The following is a 17,781-nucleotide window of genomic DNA, read 5'->3' as shown; positions in this document are numbered from 1 at the left end:
AGGGGGGGAGCTAATTCAGCCCGCGCTTCCGCTTAGTATTTAAAAACTCCTTATTGTCCCTCTCTCTCCTAGCCTTAGATTTCTCCTCCTGTCTCTTTCTTGACAGCTCAGATGAGGTGGCCAAATGGTTAAGGTGATGGACTACTAATCCATTGTTCTCTGCATGCATGAGTTTAAATCCCATCCTTATCCGGATGAGTTTAGTTTTCACCCTTCTGTTGTAGAAAACCATCTTCCCCCTTTGGTACAATGACAGATCAAACAATGTTGCCTCTTGCAAACAAAACCTACTCAGAACTCTCTTCCCTTAAATAAAATGTCTAAATCCCAGTTTTCTTTAAAAAAAACAAATTCTCTAGTAGTGTATTTCTTAGTTTTTATCTCAAAAGGTAACATCCTCATCATCTCCCTAAAACACCCTGGGACCTGCCCAAATTATTAAAATACCCTCAACCTGAGCAAGGCCAGAGCAGTGAACCAGAGCTAGTGTCTAAGCCAAGCTATTCTGAAGGAGGCAACTCAAACATTTTCTCCCTGCTTCTCTTGGCAAGGTCTGACTGAGAAAACTAAATTCCCCAAACTGAAAATTTTCTGCTGAAAAACCAATGCTAGTTTGTTTGGAGACTTTGATTTGAAAGTATTATTGTTATTATTCTCTTCTGATTTCTAAATCAGTTCAGTCTTTCTCCTCCAGGTGTGTTTCCAGCTGCTGAGTTGTGCAGGAGAGAGGCCAAGTCATGATGTCTTGTGTATAAGGGAGAAGCGGTGGATGTGATATACCTAGACTTTAGTAAGGCATTTGATATGGTCTCGCATGATATTCTTATAGATAAACTAGGAAAGTATAGTTTAGATGGGGCAACTAAAAGGTGGGTGCATAACTGGCTCGATTACCGTACTCAGAGAGTAGTTATTAATGACTCCCAATCCTGCTGGAAAGGTATAACAAGTGGGGTTCCGCAGGGGTTTGTTTTGGGACCGGCTCTGTTCAATATCTTCATCAACGATTTAGATGTTGGCATAGAAAGTACGCTTATTAAGTTTGCGGACGATACCAAACTAGGAGGGATTGCAACTGCTTTGGAGGACAGGGTCAAAATTCAAAATGATCTGTTCAAATTGGAGAAATGGTTTGAGGTAAACAGGATGAAGTTCAATAAAGATAAATGCAAAGTCCTCCACTTAGGAAGGAACAGTCAGTTTCACACATACAGAATGGGAAGAGACTATCTAGGAAGGAGTATGGCAGAAAGAGATCTAGGGATCATAGTGGACCACAAGCTTAATATGAGTCAACAGTGTGATACTGTTGCAAAAAAAGCAAACGTGATTCTGGGATGCATTAACGGGTGTGTTGTAAACAAGACACGAGAAGTCATTCTTCCGCTTTACTCTGCGCTGGTTAGGCCTCAACTGGAGTACTGTGTCCAGTTCTGGGCACCGCATTTCAAGAAAGATGTGGAGAAATTGGAGAGGGTCCAGAGAAGAGCAACAAGAATGATTAAAGGTCTTGAGAACATGACCTATGAAGGAAGGCTGAAGGAATTGGGTTTGTTTAGTTTGGAAAAGAGAAGACTGAGAGGGGACGTGATAGCAGTTTTCAGGTATCTAAAAGGGTGTCATCAGGAGGAGGGAGAAAACTTGTTCACCTTAGCCTCCAATGATAGAACAAGAAGCAATGGGCTTAAACTGCAGCAAGGGAGATTTAGGTTGGACATTAGGAAAAAGTTCCTAACTGTCAGGGTAGTTAAACACTGGAATAGATTGCCTAGGGAAGTTGTGGAATCTCCATCTCTGGAGATATTTAGAAGTAGGTTAGATAAATGTCTATTAGGGATGGTCTAGACAGTATTTGGTCCTGCCGTAAGGGCAGGGGACTGGACTTGGTGACCTCTCGAGGTCCCTTCCAGTCCTAGAGTCTATGAGTCTATGTCTCTTCCCCTCTTTCATAGTTTCTTCCAACTTGATAGGAAGCTCCTTTGATACAATGTGAGTCAAGCAGTGTCCATTGTCTCTGTGCTATCTCAGAGAAGCCTACATTGTACATGGTTCCTGGGATAGTCTTTGGAAATGTGGATACCTTCAATGGGCCAGCAGCGAGTCTGGCTCCTCCTTTGTCGCACCTGAAAGGCTGGTGGTGGGCATTTCTCAACCTCATGACATATCTCAGTAACGCACGGAAAGCAAAACTTCATAACTTCCCAACTAATGTGAGCACACACAATCCAACAAGATATTAATGTTCAACAGATCAAGACTTTTGAAATGATACCTCACCAGGCAGACTTTGTACAAACCATGTCATCATTATATGAGAGTGGTGAATATGGGGCTTCCAGGTGCTGCTTTGAGCACAGCGTACCACACCTGGGCTTCCACTGCAATGGAGACGTGCCCTCAGAGTCCATCTCTCCTGGGATAAAGATGGCAGCATGGCTGGCCTGGGTCATCTGACTTGGGCTCATGGACATAAAGCTCAGAGGCTAAAAACTGTGGTGCAGATATTTGTGTTCACACTGAAGTCTGGGTTCAGAAAACCTCACCGGGCCTCAGAGGTTGGGCTAAAGCCCCTATGTCTGCACTGTAATTTTATAGAGGTTTGGAGGGAGTTTAGCAAGTGGAAATGGTAAAACCACATTGAGGGGACTGGACCACTGACCTATCAGCTCTTAACACCCAGACTTTCAGTAACTCTATTAACAGTGCCTGTGAGTGTAATTTAAACCATAGGCCCATCTAGCTCTGAATCTTGTCTTCTGACAGTAGCCAATACCAGGTGCCCTAAAAGCCACTCCCCAAAACACCACTGGGAGTTGAACCCAGGATCTCCTGTTTACAAAACAGGTACTTTAACCAACTAAGCCATGGTGCCTGCTGTTATTTAAAGCATTGTGTTTGCCCACACCTGACTCTCTGACAAGCCCCACTGGGCCCTGACAAGTGTTGCTAGTGTTTGGCTTCTGTAAAGCAGAGGAGAAGGTGAAGTTTTGCTCCCAAGGTGTGTGTGTGATTCTTTGGACAGGTCTACACTACAAAATTAGATTGGTCTAATTACATTACTTAGGCTGGCAATGCAGTTCTATCAAGGTAATCCCAGTGTAGATAGCAGCTCAGCTGTTAGAACTTTCTGGAGTTATGAAAGGGGAGGGGCCCAGCCTTTGCAGCAGGAATGCAGGGCAGGTGAGTTCATGGCGGGCATTATGGGATACTGGTGGAGGCCAGTTATGGCAATATGATAACCAGCAGCATTTACACTGACAATTTGTCACTTTAAGTTTTCTGCAAAAAGCTCCAGGCCTCTTGTCGAAGTGATTTTATTTTGTCACCAAAACAGGCAGTTTTGTCGCCAGACGCGGCATTGCAGCGTGTACACCAGCCACAAGCTGCCAACCGAGGGAGTGTTGTGTGTTTTTCACACATCTAAGCAATATAATGATGCTGAAATAACTTTGTAGTGCAGACCTGGCCAAAGATTCACACACACACAACCTGCAAGGAAAACCTCATCTGCTCCTCTGCTTTGCAGAATTCAAACACATGCAAAGTTTATCAGTCCCCAGTGGGGATGGCAGGGAGTCAAGTGTGAGCAGACACTGTATTTTAGCTACAGGAAGGTACCATGGCTTAGCTGGTTAAAGCCCCTGTTTGGTAAACAGGAGATCCTTGATTCAACTCCCCGTGATGCCTTGGTGAGTAACTCTTGGGGCACCTGGTATTGGCTACTGTCAGAGGACAAAACACAGAGCTAGATGGACTTTTGGTCCACCCCAGTATGGCTGTTCTTATGGTTTAAATTACACTCACAGGCACTGACAATAGAGTTACTGAAAGTTTGGGAGTTAAGAGCTGATAGATCAGTGTTCCAAGCTGCTTGCAGATGACCCCATCTCTCTGGGACAGGGGCAGGTCTGGGCTCTCACACCAAATGGCTCATTGTGGCTGCCAAAATCTGTGAGCAGCTCATTTAGTTTCCACAGAGGATTGAGTCCTGTTTTGTGCACCGTGTGTGAGAATGAAAATCCTAAACCACACTTTGAAATAACAAATGCAGCAGGACGTGTTATTGTCCCTGCCTCAAAGCAGACAGACCAATGGAGAAATGCCATTGAATCCACGGTAGTACTCCACTGCCATTTTACCATTTTTGCTTGCTAAACTCCCTCCCAACCTTGTGGAGTCCAGAGCCCAGTATTCAGCCTGAGCCAAGATATCTACACTGCAAATTTACCACCCCACAGCCCAAGCCCTGGGAGCCTGAGCTTGCATGGGACAGCCCTGGGTGTTTCATTGCAGTGTGGACATAGCCTAGCATTATTTCTACACTGCCATTAACACACCCAAGTCACTATTCTCAAACACTAGGTCAGCTGATTGAGGCTTGTGGGGCTTGTGCTGCAGGGTTATAAAATTACAGTGCAAACACTTGGGTTTGAGCCAAGCCTCCGAGACCTCTCGAAGGGTGAGGGTCTCTGAGTCTAGGCTCCAGTTTGAGCCCCAGGAATCCAAATCAGATCATCCAGGCCAGACAGGCCACAGGGATTTTGTCACAGTATAGATGCCCTCTCACGGTATGCCTACATTGCAACGTAAGCCCAGGGTTAGCAGAGGTCATGTCAGCAGCCCCAACACATAAACATAAACCATGAGGAAAAGACCCACTCCCAAATAAACTGGGCAGTGTCCTTCCCCCTATGGTTCGTAAGTCCAGCAACCAAAAGTCCTTTAACATGAACCATCCCCTCTCTGCACCCTACTCACAGCTGTTGTCCTTAGTCAGTGCAAGCCCAGAGGTGCCTTTGTACAGTTAACCTGCCATCCTGGGTGGAAAAGGGGGAAAATAAGAAGGCACCATACTCACTGTGCTGTCTAGGGACTCACTCATCCCTCCACAGCCACTCTATCCTAAAGTTGGTCTAACATCTAAATTTTAGTATGAGGACCCAAGCCCTAGCCCACTTGGCTTTGGAACCCCTGTCCACTGCCTAGCAAGTGCTATTGAATTGAGAGTGAGTCCCTCAGTCGGGGTCTGCCAAGTACAGTTGTGCTGCCCTCGATTCACACAACAAGGATAACAATGCTTTATTTCTCCTTCCCCAAAAACAAGGAGACTGGGAATCCAACACCAGGCAAAAGTGATCATTTCGGCAAGCAACCCAACATATTTCCAACATACCGTAAAATCCACATGCAGATTCATACATGAAACCTTGCAAGAAAATCTTCCTGAGGCGGGGGTCTGAAGCACCTGCTGCTGGAGGGAAGGAGGGAGCTGTGGGTTGGGATTGAGGGGCACTGGGAATAGGATGGGGCTGTGGGTAGGGACAGAGGAGAAGGGTGAAGAGGAGTAGGCTCTGGTTGGGAGTGAGGAGCAGTGTGCATAGGAGGGACTAAGGGTTGGGACTGAGGGGCACTGGGAAAAGAGGGGACATGGGTTTAGGCTGAAGAGCATCCTCGTTTGGGGATCCAGCAGGAAAGGGGAAGGCAGCACGTGATTCTAGTTCCTTAGGAATATTCTGTGTTTGTATGTGTGTGTGTGCAGGGAAGGAACATGCTATATGCCCAGAGGCCTTTATTCTTCCAGGCTGCAAGGACAAAGGGGCTGTCAGGAAGTTGCCCCTTCAAACCCACACAGAAGAAGGTCCTTCTGAGGAAAGGGAAAATCCTGAAGAGAAAAAGTAACATCAAAGAGGACTCCAGAAAGACAGTCAAGAGCTTGGTGAGTAGTTTATCACCTGACCAGGGACTTGAACGCTGAACCCTCAGATTAAAAGTCTGATGCTCTACCAACTGAGTTAGCCAGGCTCATAAGGAACCAGAGCAACTTGGTGCAGAGGAAAAGCTAGTGAAGAAAACAAGTGCAAGAAACAATAGGGGAAACCTGCTGCTCTCACTGGCCTGGTCAATACTACGAGTTTATATTGAATTTAGCAGCATTAAATCGCATTAACCCTGCACCCATCCACACAACAAAGCCTTTTATATCGATATAAAGGGCTCTTAATACCAACATCTGTACTCCTCCCCGATGAGTGGAGTAGCCCTGAAATTGGTATTGCCATGTTGGATTAGAGTTAGTGTGGCTGCAATTCGACGGTATTGGCCTCCGGGCACTATCCCACAGTGTACCATTGTGACTACTCTGGACAGCAATCTGAACTTGGATGCACTGACCAGGTAGACAGGAAAAGCCCCATGAACTTTTGAATTTCATTTCCTGTTTGCCCAGCGTGGAGCGCCGATCAGCTCAGGTGACCATGCAGTCCCAGAATCAAAAAAGAGCTCCAGCATGGACCGTATGGGAGATACTGAAGCTAAGGCTTTTTCTCAGCTCATTTCACCACCCTCTATCCTGCTGGTGTTGAGTTTATCGCAGGTTTTACCCAAAATTGGGCTAGCTAGTAAGTGTAGGGAGGACTAATGACCCACCAGAGTTTGGCAGAAAGCAGCACATTTATTATACTCACAGCTAAGCTCTAAAAAAGAAGGGGGGGAGTGTCACACTCACACTTGCATACTCACGCTCCCAGGACAGGCACAGCACTGGAGATGTCAGGATTCTGCAAGGTAAGTGTCCCACAGCGCAGCTATGGACAGTGTGATGAAGGTAAGTCTTCCTGAGGCACAGTGAAATACAACGCAGAGAACCACTGGCCAGGCGGTCCGAGCAAAGGGCATTCACTGGAGGTACAAGCCTGTGAGTGCTCTCCTGAGCACATGGCTCCTTCTCCTTTTAAGGACCTGCACCTAATGGTCTGCAACTAGAGATGACTTGGCTGCATCTGGTTGGTCACACTCCACCTTGGGCAGTGTCCATGCTCTGGGGTTGTGAGTGCTGCCTAATTAGAGTCCCAGACACCTTGTCTACCTGGAAGCTCTTCTGCTCTTCAACCAGCCCATTCATCCCTCCAGTAGTCCAGGAGTGAGCGGGAAGGGTAAAGCCACTTCATGGGCATTCAGTGAGGGAGAGGAGACAAAAGCAGGAGCAGGGGAAGTATAACAGACCTTTTGAGCATAGAAATCACTGCTGCTCCTACAACAGCAGGGACAGGCCAGTAGGAGCTGGGAAAATTAAGCCCTCATTGTTTCTGCCTGGATTCAAACCAGAGGCCTTTTACATGTTAAGTAAACATGCTAACCACTACACTACAGAAACTCTGTCCCAGAGTTCTGCCCCGCCCTTCATAAGAACATAAGAATGGCCATACTGGGTCAGACCAAAGGTCCATCCAACCCCACATCTTATCTGCCAACAGTGGCCAATGCCAGGTGCCCCAGAAGAACTGACCCTAACAGGTAATGATCAAGTGATCTCTCTCCTACCATCCATCACCACCCTCTGACAAACAGAGGCTAGGGATACCATTCCTTACCCATCCTGGCTAATACCCATCCATGGACTTAACCTCCATTAATTTATCTGGAAAAAGAAGGAAGAGTGCTTGTAGCACCTTAGAAAATGAACAAATTTATTTGAGCATCAGCTTTCCTGGGCTAAAACCCACTTCATTGGATGCATGCAGTGTAAAATATAGTAGGAAGATATATATATATATACAGAGAACATGAAAAAATGGATGTTGCCATACACACTATAACAAGAGTGAGCACTTAAGGTGAGCTGTTATCAGCAGGAGAAAAAACCTTTTGTAGTGATAATCGGGATGGCCTATTTCCAACAGTTGACAGGAAGGTGTGAGTAACAGTAGGGGACAAATAAACATGGGGAAATAGTTTTACTTTGTGTAATGACCCATCCACTCCCAGTCTTTATTCAAGCCTAATTTAATGATGTTCAGTTTGCAAATTAATTCCAATTCAGCAGTCTCTTGTTGGAGTCTGTTTTTGAAGTTTTTTTGTTGTAATATTGCGACTTTTAGGTTTGTAATCGAGTGACCAGGGAGATTGAAGTGTTCTCTGACTGGCTTTTGAATGTTATAATTCTTGACATCTGATTTGTGTCCATTTATTCTTTTATGCAGAGACTATCTGGTTTAGCCAATGAAGGAAGGGGCTGGATTCAATGGTTCCTTCCAGTGCTAGGAGATAGGGTACATCCATTATCTTTTTTTTTTCTTACTGCACATCAGACCCAGGACTTCCACCCAGCAGTTCTTGGGGCCGTGGGACAGAACTGAGTTTCACTGGCAGCAGTGAGGAAGAACGGTTGGGACTGAGCTGTCTGGGGAATATTTTAATCCTTATTTAATTTTCAGAGGATTAAATCAATGCAGCTTCCATTTCTCCGTCTTTCCCAAGGAAATAATGTTTCTGTGTGAAGTACTCAAACCTTTTAATAATAAGAAGTGAAATGAAATGGCCACATGATGGCAACAGAATCTAATAAATTTGTTAGTCTCTAGGGTGCCACACATACTCCTGTTCTTTTTGAGGAAACAGACTAACACAGCTGCTCCTCTGAAACCTAAGAGATGAGAAGCCATGTTCTTGTTCAATGAGCATTGAAGCTGAAAAGGGAGATGTTTTCTCTTTGACTTCTAGGCCCCCACTTCTAATCCACTACACACCTCTTTCCTCCTGCAGCCAGAAAGAGAACCCCACAATCATGCTAGTAGCACCCTCTGACCCTGCGATGAAAGAGAAGCTCTGAGACCCCTGTGCTGTCCCATCACCTCTTTGCTCAAACTGCCCTTGAAACCCAATGGGGTTTCCTTGGGCAGTTTTGACTCACTCCCAGAAAGGGTGCACTTTTAGGAGCAAGTTCCAAATAGTGCAATTAACCAGCCAGAAGGGGCAGCAGATGTCAGTGTAGGAGCCATTGAAATAACTCTGCACTTACTTAGATGCAGACATAACAAGCTCTATGGTTGGTAAACTTACAGAGGCTCTGCTCTTGCTCATGAACTAGCAGCCCATGACCTGTAAACAGCTGCCATTTGAATGCATCTGAAAGTTACAAGGAACAATGACCTGTGTTACAGGAAGGTTAACATTTGTTAGAGCCCCAATTGATACTGTGCGCATGAAGAGAGGTTTGAATGTGACACAGGGAGTTTGGTAAATCTTGGTTATTTTATTTTTGTAACAGGCTCCTATCCATCTTCAGTAGAGTTTTCAGTCCCCATGGCAACTTATTTACCAAATGTAATAGAAACTAGTCCATTCCTCCCAAGTGGATGTGGTTCTTCTTCTTCTGCACATTGTAGCCCATGGAGGCCAAGGACCTGCAAATGTGTCTTCATTTAATTGATGAAAACAAACCTAGACACTTAGAGGATTGGAAGTGATTTCAGCTGGGGGACATGTTTGCTAGGTTTTTACACACTTGTACAGGAAAGCATTGAGTGTGTTTATTCATTTCAGGGACCCCTATTTAGTGGAGCTCCTGAACATACTGGAAACAAAATTATTTTTAATTGGAAGAACAGGTTTGCAAGGGAGCACTTGGATTTGAACCAAAGACCACTTGATCTGCAGTCAAACACTCTACCACTGAGCTATACCCCCATGCCATTTACAAAGGCAAGTCAGTGATCTTAAGGATTTTGAAGGACTGGCTCCGCCTCAGAGAGCTCCTTTTCTATTCCCAGACCACAGAGGTTTTAAAAATGGGGTTTGATTAAACTTAATATTTACATGTAGACACCACAGCTTGCACACCCACCAACATAGCTTCCCCCAGTGACATAGCTACCACCTCTCGGGGAGATGGATTAACTGCACGGACGGAACAGCTCTCTCCCCTCCACTTAGAGCATCTTCATTATTTATAAATAGGTGGGAAATAACCTCCTGAATGGACAGGAACCAATTTATCAAATATTGCTGTGTCTGCATTCAATATGGGGAACTGGTCAGATTGGGCTAGGTTAGTAGGAGCATTGCAAGCAGATCGAGGGAAGTGATTATTCAGCACTGGTGAGGCCACATCTGGAGCATTGTGTCCAGTTTTCGCGCCCCCCTCCCCAATACAGAAACAAATTGGAGAAAGTCTAAGGGAAGGGCAACAAAAATGATTAGGGGACAGAGGACTTACAAGAAGAGGCTGAGGGCAGGGCCGCCCAGAGGGGTGGCAGGTGGGGCAATTTGCCCCAGGCCCTGCAGGGGCCCCCATGAGAATATAGTATTCTATGGTATTGCAACTTTTTTTTATGGAAGGGGCCCTGAAATTATTTTGCCCCAGGCCCCCTGAATCCGGTGGGCGGCCCTGCCCAGACCATGGTGCTGTCCCCCCACTCCACCCCCTTCACTCATTCTCCTCCCTCTGAGGCCCCACCTGTGCTCTGCCCTCACTCCCATTTGGCCACTTCCCACACCTGCTCTTCCTCTTTGGCTGAGGCCTGCTGGTCCACCTTTCGCTCACTCCTCTCCTCCCCCAAGGCCTGCTCGCGCCTCTCCACCCTCTACCCCAAGGTCTGCCTGCTGCCCACACCTCTCTGCCCCCTCCCCTGAGACTCACCCTGCTCATTGCCCACACCTCTCTGCCCCCTCCCCTGAGACCCCCCTGCCCACACCTCTCTGAGCCCTCCCCTGAGACCCCCCTGCCCACACCTCTCTGCCCCCTCCCCTGAGACTCACCCTACCCACTCCTCTCTGCCCCCTCCCCTGAGACTCACCCTGCCCACTCCTCTCTGCCCCCTCCCCCGAGACTCACCCTGCCCACTCCTCTCTGCCCCCTCCCCCGAGACTCACCCTGCCCACCACCCACACATCTCTGCTCCTCCCCTCAGACCTGCCCTGCCTACTGCTCGTACCTCTCTGCCCCCTCCCCTGAGACCCATCCTGCCTGTCGCTCACACCTCTCTGCCCCCTCCCCTAAGACTAGCCCTGCCCACCACTTGCACCTCTCTGACCCTCCCCTGAGACCTGCCCTGCCCACTGCTTGTACCTCTCTGACCCCTCCCCTGAGGCCGGCCCTGCCCACCACCCACATCTCTTTACCCCTCCCCTGGCCTGACCTGCCCACCGCCCACACCTCTCTGCCCCTCTCCTGAGACCCACCCTGTCCACCTCTTTCTTTGGTCATCTGTTGTTATTCCTTGAAACATCAAGGATGGAATAAAAAGCTGAGTTTACTCCAGGGTGAGGAAAGAAAGGAGCCACCAAGCCCCTGGCAAAGCCCTGGGGATATGGCGGGAAGGGGACTGTCTGAATGATCACGGCAGGAAATGGACAAGCTACAGCAACGTCATTAACCACGAACACACTCTCCTCATGCTCCAGCCAGAAGGGAAAGGAGCAGGGATTCTTGCTGTTCAGCCATGGACACACTTACACAACGGCACAGCAGTGTGTGTGTTGTGGAAGCTGGTCTGAGGAAACAATTGGAATTGATCACTCAGTGAGAACAGAACTAGAGTGCAGTGAGAGCCACATGTCAAGCAAGTAGTTGTGGCTGAGTGGTTAAGGCGATGGGCTAGAAATCCATTGGGGTCTCCCTGTGCAGGTTCAAATCCTGCCAATTATGGAGGAAGCTGTGGTTCTTCAGTTTTGATGGAGCTGAGTCTTGTCTCATTCTTAAGCTATGTCTAGATGAAAGAGTAACATGGCTTTAGTTAAAGTGTTTTAATTGAACAGCTGTTGCATGTCCACCCTATGCCCTGTGTCACCAGAGCACATCCATGCTAGCATCTCTTGGATGGCCACAGAGAGCAGTGCATTGTGGTAGCTATCCCATTGTGCAACTGGCTGCAGGGTGCTTTGGGAAGGGTTTGCAATGCCTCACAGTCTGGTACAGCATCACATGATACAGTTTTCTGCTCCATGGGCATCCTACTAGATTGCCAGCTGCTTTTCAACTGCAATGTGTGTGCTGGGGCAGAGACAGTGTGTGTGGGGAGGAGAGACAGTGTGTGCATTGCAGAAGAGTGAGTATGTCGGCACACTGTCTCTAAGTTCAGACAGCTGCTGGAAGCAACCAGTCCTGAGGCAGGGGACAGCCCCGACATCAGCCCCCCTTCTCTCACTGGCTCAGCTCAGCACAGCACAGCACTCTCTGTCACACACACACACATACACGTACACACTGCTGCCTGCTTAGCTCTGTGTCAGGGGTGCTGGAACAGGGGGGTTAGAGGGCCATGGCCCCACCACTCTTTGCTGGCTGGTAGGACAAATGATGGAGGCGGGGAAGGGTGCAGTCTTGGGGAAGAGGCGTTCTGTGGGTGTGGCCTCGAGGGGAGAGGAGCTGTGAGTGGAGGTCCTTAGGGAAGGAGTGTCATGGGGGTGCCACAGTTCGGATAACAGTGCCCCCCCCCACTGTAAGGAAGCTTCTGCCGCCCCTGCTCTGTGTTCGCAGAGCGGGAGAGAGCAGCATCCACGACAGTGATTTGCTCCCCGGGGTTCTGGCAGGGGGGCTTGGGAGGTGATTTAAAGGGCCCGGGGTCCAACTGCACCAGGGAGCCCTGGGCCCTTTAAATCACCAGCCTGGGGAAGACGGGCCGGGCTGGCACAGCGTACTGGCTCTTGCCAGTACCTCATACTGTAACATACCGGCTTACTTTCACCTCCGGAAGGTCCTCACGTGGATCAATAACTGGTTAAAAGATAGGAAACAAAGGATAGGACTAGATGGTCAGTTTTCAGGATGGAAACAGGTATCTTGTGGTGTCTGTACTGGGACCAGGACTAGTCAACATATTAATAAATGATCTGCTGAACAGTGAGGTGACAAAATTTGCAGATGATCCAAAACTACTGGCTTGCTTCCTAGAACGAACGCTCCTTGAGTGAGGTGATCCACAGGGAGTAGCTCAAACCTCCAAAGTGCCTGGCCACGGGCAGGACATTAGCACAGCAAGGGAGGGGTGTGGCAGTGACATCACAAAAGCCTTTTGCAGGACCTCAGACTATTGGTCAAAGGTGGTGGGGAGGTGATGACCTCACAGAGAGATGCTGACATCAGCCAGGCAGGAGAGGGGTGAGGGGCCAGGGAAACCTCAGAGACCCCTGTGACTTTGCTTCAGCAAGTCTCCTTCTCCAGGTCTCTCTTTGAGGACTGAGAGAGTATTCGGGTTCAGGTACGTGAGCGCCAGGAGGAATCTCTTTCAAATTTTCTCCTTCCCTTTGCCTGATTTTACTAGAAAACAGCCATTCCTGTTTAGAAGGTAAGAGCCTCCTCGAGGTTTGAAACCTGTTCAGTCTGATCAGTCTGGTGACAGCTGAATGCTAGGCATGGAAAACATGAGGTTAAGGAGGCAGAATTTTATTCCACACCTGAGATTTTGTCCCTTAGAATCACTGGGGACATTAGGGTTTGTCCTTTTTGTTTCACTTTTTCCTCCATCCATCCCTTCCTCCTTTCTCTTTGTCTCTTGCTTTTGTCCTTTCACCTGTTCCCCTCCCAACACCAAGAGTAAAGTGTGTGTGTGTGTGTGTGTGTGTGTGTGTGTGTGTGTTGCGGTGGAGTGCTCTGTAGCTCCCACTCTGGGAAGTGCACCCAAAAATGTGCGGCTGAGATAATGCTCAGGCAGTGATCCCCACCGGTGACCTGGGCCATCCTTTGGGCTCTCTGGTGAGAACCCTCAGCCTCCCATCCTGAGTCTCTACCCTGATTGGCTGAGCAGGGGGTTATTGACAAGAAGGAGACTCAGGTCCTTGTTCTTCTCTTTTAAGACCAAGTAAATAAGTCATAACCAGTCATATGTTTGAAGAATTTTGCTGCTTCTCTGCATTAATGGTCTCTGAGCAGTTCCTGATTCTCTCTAACATTGCAGTTCTCCTCAGATACTTGCTGAATAATTACTGTGCACTGTTGTTGGTCTTGAGCTCACGTGAGAGCACTTTACTCAGGTCATTCCATGTATGAAATTCAAGATCTGATGGTTAGTTTCAAAATCAGGGCTCTTGAGTCCTTTTCCCAACTCTGCCACTGACTGGCTGTGAGACCTAAGACAAGTCAATTCTCCTTTCTCAGCCTTAGCTTCTCCCTCTTTCAAGTAGGGATAATAATGATTCGGTCTTACCTACCTCAACACACACACTGTCTCTCCCCGCACACAAACAGTCTCTGCAGTTGAAAGGCAGCTGGCAATCTAGTAGGATGCCCGTGGAACAATGGGGTAGAGAAACCTGCATCACTGAAAGTACAGCCATGAAGACAAGACACACCAGCCTTTCCTAGCTGGGAAAAATCAAACCTCCACAGAAAGACCCCTAGGGTGTCATACCCCAGCTCCCTAAGCCCTCAGCCACAACCACTTAACACAGGGGCCTTTCTACACTCTGGTTCTGTTCTCACTGAAGGGTCATTTCCAATTGTTTGCTCAGACCAGCTTCCCCAGCACACTCACTGTTGTGCAGCTCTGTACATGTGGCCATGGCTGAACAGCAAGAATTCCTGCCCATTTCCCTACTGGCTGGATTATGGTTAGAGTGTGTTTGTGGTTAACGATGTCACTGTAGATTGTTCTTTTCCTGCCTTGGGAATTCAGACAGTCCCTTTCCCAACATATCTCCAGCACATCAGTCCCTGTCTGGGTCTCTTGCACAGTGGAAAACATCCCTTGTTTGGTGCTGCCAAGGGGAACGTGCAGAGCTGAGACGCCCCTCAGCTTGGATCAAAGGGGGATGTTGGATGGAATTTATCACACAACGCTCCCTGCTCCCCAGAGCCCCATGGGGAGAATCTAGAGAAGGAGGACTCATTTCTCCCCTGCACTCCCAGAAGAGCTGCTAGGACTCCTTCCTGCCAGCTACTCACCCCTGGATTCCTAATCAGCTCCTGGGATCTTTCTGCTCCAAAGGCTCCAGAGGCCTGGGGTGGGGAAGGTGTCACTGCACAGTCTGAAACACAAGGGAGGTTTCTGGAATTGAAGGAAGAAGCAGAAAATGGAGAGGAAAGAAACAGAGAGAAAACGCCTCATCTCTCTCCCCTCCCCGTCCCAGCAAGAAATGTTATCAACGATCAGCTTTAGGGGAAATGGTGTCCTGGGCAAAACTTGTACTTTAGCACTTCCCCATCGGCCCTGGACGATCCCCCTCCCCCTTTCCCCCCAGCTCCTGCACTCCCAACACTTGCACCTCCTTCACCCCTATCTCCTGCCCCCTCCTGTGCCCTAACCCCTACACTGTGTCCCCTTTGCCCTTAAGTCCCACACTCCCCTCCTGTGCTACCAGGCACTGCCCCTCTCCTGCCCCCCTTCACCCCTAACCCCTGCACCCCCTCCTGCACCCACGTGGGGACAGTGACCTGTGTGCATGGAGCAGCTCGCGTTGCTGCCCGCTCCTCCCTGGAAGGCTGCTCCTCCAGGCACCCCTAGGACCTGCGGGGGTGGGGTGCGGGGGCAAGAAGCAACATCATCCGAGCTCCCTGCATCCAGGTCGCTTTCCTCAGCCAGGCTGCATAAGGGGAGGGCAGAGAGCAGCAGCTTCTGATGCTCCCCTCACAGCACAGCCCCGGTGGGGAAAGTGACCAGGATGCATGGAGCACATAGTGTTGCTCCTCTCTCCCCCCAACCCCCTATGGGGCCATGGAGGAGCACTGGGGCAGGGGAGAGCAGTGAGCACCTTTGCACTGGCACACAGTGCCCTTTGACCCCCTGGAGCCATGGGCGGCGGCTGGGGGACCCCACCCCTAAGGCCAGCCAGGCTCCCCGGCACAAATAGCAGAGAACACAGAGAGACTGGGCACACACTGAGCAGCGGTAGCCTGGGCAGCACATAATGGAGACTCGGGGGGGCTCAGCCTCCCCAAACCTTGTGTCACCAAGGGGCAGTGGAGCCCATGACTAGGGGCCCTGGAGAAATTAGGTCCCCCTGGAAAAGTCTCCCCCATGTCAGCCCCAGGGCTGGAGGAGCTCTCACTCCGTGCTACGGCCCGGGGGCTGCAGCAGGGGCACAGAGCTTCTCTGGTCTTGGGGCCACAGTGGGGCAGGGGTAAAGGAGTGACAGGGTGGGGCTAGTGGGGGAAGTGGTGGAACAAAGGTGACATAGTGGATGGGGCCGTGGGTGGAAGGTGTGGCAGGGGGCAGAGCCACAGACAGAAGTGAGGGGGCCTATTTCCAGTGCTGGGGCCCCTGCACTTGTTCTCCCTTTCCCTGGGCTTTGGCATCACTAGCCCCTGCTTAACGTGTAGGGTTCTGTGGTCCCCAAAATGTGGGGCATGACTCCTAGGGGAACAAAGAGGAAGATTCATAGGGGCACCTCAGGGGCTGAGCCAGCCCCCATGGAGGGAGCACCAGTCAACCTGACTCTGTCCCAGCTCTTTTCCAACCCCACCCTCAGCCTGGGCTCCTGACTGCCAGCTCGGCCTTGACCCCCTTACCCCTGTCTGCACCCCACTCTTCAGCAAGCAACACCCCACTCCCAGCCCCAGTTTTCAACTGTGGCTCCGAGGGCCCACAGCCATGGATAAGAGGGCACAGTGTGAAATGTTTGGGGACCACTGGTTTAGGTGACGTTCTGAATCACTTCTATGCAGTCCAATAAAAGCTATTCCTCACCCATCAGGACCGACTAAGTATGTTCTGCTGCCCTTCACTCATGCAGGAAGGATAATAACATTTCATACCACTCAGTGCTAAAGTGATTTGTAACCCGCCACCAGCTAAAACTGGTCATTTTGTGGAAGCGGCCTCATGATGCTACATACCTAGGCAGAGTAGGTGTGTCTATGCAAACATGGTCTGTTCCTGAAGCCTTTCCCACAGCTGGTCACTAGGTGTGAGAGGGGAGCTCATTCAACCCTGCTTCCACTTAGTATTTAAAAATACCTTAGTGTCCCTATCTCTGCTGGCCTTAGATTTCTCATCCTGTCCATTTTCTAACATCTCAGATGAGGTGGCCGAGTGGTTAAGGTGATGGGCTGCTAATCCATTGTGCTTTGCACGCATGGGTTCGAATCCCATCGTCATTGGATGCATTTAGTCTTCACTCCTCCTTTCAAGACAACCATCTCCCCTTTGGTACAATGGCAGATCAAACAATGTTGTGTCCTGCTGTACAAAAGCCTGCTCAGAAACCTCCTTGCTTTAAATAAAATGTCTAAATCTCAGATTTCTAAAAAAAAATTTCTCTAGTCCTGTATGTCTTAGTTTCTATCTCAAAAGGTAACAGTCTCAAAATCTCCCCCAAACACCCTGAGACCTCCCCAAATTATTAAAATACCCCAGTTCTCAGCAAGGCCATGACAGTGACCCACAGCTAGAGTGTCTAGGCTAAGCTGCTCTGAAGGAGGCAACTCAAACATTTTCTCCCTGCTTCCCTTGGCAAGGTCTGACTGGGAAAACAAAATTCCCCAAACTGAAAATTTTCAGCTGAAAAACCAGTACTAGCTATTTGGGGACTTTGGTTTGAATGTATTATTATTATTATCTTCTGATTTATGAATCAGTTTTGTCATACAGGTGTTCTTCCAGCTGTTGATTTGTGGGGGAGAGATGCCAAGTCATGATGTCTCTTCCCCTCTTTCATAGTTTCTTCCAACTTTCTAGAAAGCTCTTTTGCTATGATGTGAGTCAAGCAGTGTCCATTGTTGCTGTGTTATCTCGGTGAAGTCTGCATTGTTCACGGTTCCTGGGATAGTCCTTGGGACTGTAGCCACCTTTAATGGGCCAGCAGTGAGTCTGGCTTCTCCATTTTTGCACCTGAAAGGCTGGTGGGGGGCATTTCCCAACCTCATAACATATTTCTGTAATGAACACAGAGCAAACTTCATAACTTCCCAAACCAATGTGAGCACACAGAATGCAAGAAGACATTAAGGTTCAACAGATGAACAGTTCAAGATTTTTAAAATGATACCTCATCAGGCAGACTTTGTTCAAATGTATCATCACTATATGAGAGTGGTGAATATGGGGCTTGCAGGGTGCTGCTTTAAGC

The 17,781-nt window shown here is 48.8% G+C and overlaps 1 long non-coding RNA gene and 5 other non-coding genes across 6 annotated transcripts in view; 3 read left to right on the top strand and 3 right to left on the bottom strand.

Annotated features, from left to right (window-relative positions):
* Nucleotides 1–17,781, top strand: part of LOC127041003 (uncharacterized) — a 192,378-nt gene that overhangs the window by 51,911 nt on the left and 122,686 nt on the right. The window lies entirely within an intron of this gene.
* On the bottom strand, nt 2,799–2,872 carry TRNAT-UGU (transfer RNA threonine (anticodon UGU)). The gene has a single exon. It is a non-coding gene; the product is annotated as a tRNA-Thr (tRNA).
* Nucleotides 5,730–5,802, bottom strand: TRNAK-UUU (transfer RNA lysine (anticodon UUU)). Its single transcript has one exon. It is a non-coding gene; the product is annotated as a tRNA-Lys (tRNA).
* Nucleotides 9,394–9,465, bottom strand: TRNAC-GCA (transfer RNA cysteine (anticodon GCA)). The gene has a single exon. It is a non-coding gene; the product is annotated as a tRNA-Cys (tRNA).
* TRNAS-AGA (transfer RNA serine (anticodon AGA)) lies at nt 11,344–11,425 on the top strand. The gene has a single exon. It is a non-coding gene; the product is annotated as a tRNA-Ser (tRNA).
* TRNAS-GCU (transfer RNA serine (anticodon GCU)) lies at nt 16,732–16,813 on the top strand. Its single transcript has one exon. It is a non-coding gene; the product is annotated as a tRNA-Ser (tRNA).

The sequence above is a fragment of the Gopherus flavomarginatus genome (genome assembly GCF_025201925.1).
Source record: "Gopherus flavomarginatus isolate rGopFla2 chromosome 13 unlocalized genomic scaffold, rGopFla2.mat.asm SUPER_13_unloc_1, whole genome shotgun sequence".
Lineage (NCBI taxonomy): Eukaryota > Metazoa > Chordata > Testudines > Testudinidae > Gopherus > Gopherus flavomarginatus.
Note: the sequence above shows the minus strand (reverse complement) of the source record. Positions and strands in the feature narration are given on the sequence as shown.